This window comes from Nematolebias whitei, chromosome 15 (genome assembly GCF_014905685.2).
Source record: "Nematolebias whitei isolate Nwh7 chromosome 15, NemWhi1, whole genome shotgun sequence".
Taxonomy (NCBI): domain Eukaryota; kingdom Metazoa; phylum Chordata; class Actinopteri; order Cyprinodontiformes; family Rivulidae; genus Nematolebias; species Nematolebias whitei.
The window spans coordinates 17,512,987-17,514,717 of record NC_056512.1 but is presented as its reverse complement, the minus strand read 5'-3'; positions in this window follow the sequence as shown (position 1 = coordinate 17,514,717).

The window sequence follows — 1,731 nt, the reverse complement described above, 5'->3', positions numbered from 1 at the left end:
TATATATATATATATATATATATATATATATATATATAAATTGTTTTAAGACAACAGCAAAGTGCTAAACTAGCCATTAGCTTGGTTCATTTTATTATCAACACATTCAAAAAACTGTATATGAAAGGTAAAGTAATAGTATTCAAAAAGCGTTCAATACAAAAACAACTGGACTTTATTTGTAACGGAAGACGTTTCGCTCCTCATCCGAGGAGCTTTCTCAAAGACTGTTTGGTTCAGATGGAAAGAGAGGACAGCCTCAACATTGAAGTTTACAGAAAACCAACCCACACAGACCAGTATCTTCTGTTTGACTCCCACCATCCACTGGAACACAAACTCTCTGTCATCAGAACTTTACAACATCGGGCCGAACACATCCCCACGAAGACAGAAGGGAAGGAAAAGGAACTGAAACACCTTCAAGAAGCTCTTCAAACATGTGGATATCCTAACTGGGCTTTTGTCAAGTCAGCGAGGAAATCTACAAAACACACTAATAAACAGAAAAAGGAGAACAACAGACAGAAAAACATTGTCATCCCTTATGTTGCTGGAGTATCAGAGAAATTCAGAAGGATCTTCAACAAACACAAAATCCCAGTACATTTCAAACCCAGCAGGACTCTCAGACAGAGGCTGGTCCACCCTAAAGACAAGACACCCATACACAAACAGAGTGGTGTAGTGTATGCGGTCCAGTGCAGCGAGGACTGTCCAGACCTCTACATTGGAGAAACTAAACAGCCTCTTCACAGACGCATGGCTCAACACAGGAGAGCCAGCTCTTCAGGACAAGACTCAGCTGTTCACCTCCACCTCACAGATAAGGGACACTCTTTTGAGGACCAAAATGTGCACATTTTGGACCAAGAACACAGATGGTTTGAGAGGGGGGTGAAGGAAGCAATTTATGTAAAAAGAGAAAAGCCGTCTCTTAACAGAGGAGGAGGCCTCAGATTTCCACTTTCTAAAACATATAATGCAACTTTAAAACAGATCCCCAGCCGGTTTTCACACCTGATGGGAACAGAGGGGCCTCGACTGTGAATTAGAGGAACAAAGACCTACTGTTTTAGGTTTTAGGTGTCAACTGCCATTCTACATATATGTGTGTGTGTCTGTCTTATGTGTGTGTGTGTCTTATCTCACTCAGCCTTATAACCTGTATCTCTCACTCTCTGCTCTTTGAATTGAGAAAGCTCCTCGGATGAGGAGCGAAACGTCTTCTGTTACAAATAAAGTCCAGTTGTTTTTGTATTGAACGCTTTTTGAATTCATCATGTCCTGGATGACTGAGAGTCTTCACCAGCTTAAAGTAATAGTAGTATGAATGCTGTTAATTAGCCTGTTGCTGCTTTTAGCTATCATTTAGCTACTTTTAGATGTTTTTAGCTATAATTTTGCTACTTTAAGCTATCGTTATGCTACTTTTAGCTATAATTTTGCTACCTTTAGCTATCATTTAGCTGCTCTTAGCTATCATTTAGCTGCTATTAGCTATCATTTTGCTACCTTTAGCTATCACTTTGCTACCTTTAGCTATCGTTTAGCTGATTTTAGTTATCATTTAGCTGCTCTTAGCTATCATTTTGCTACCTTTAGCTATCATTTAGCTGATTTTAGCTGTCATTTAGCTGCTCTTAGCTATCATTTCGCTACCTTTAGCTATCATTTCGCTACCTTTAGCTATCATTTAGCTGCTCTTAGCTATCTTTTAGCTGCTATTAG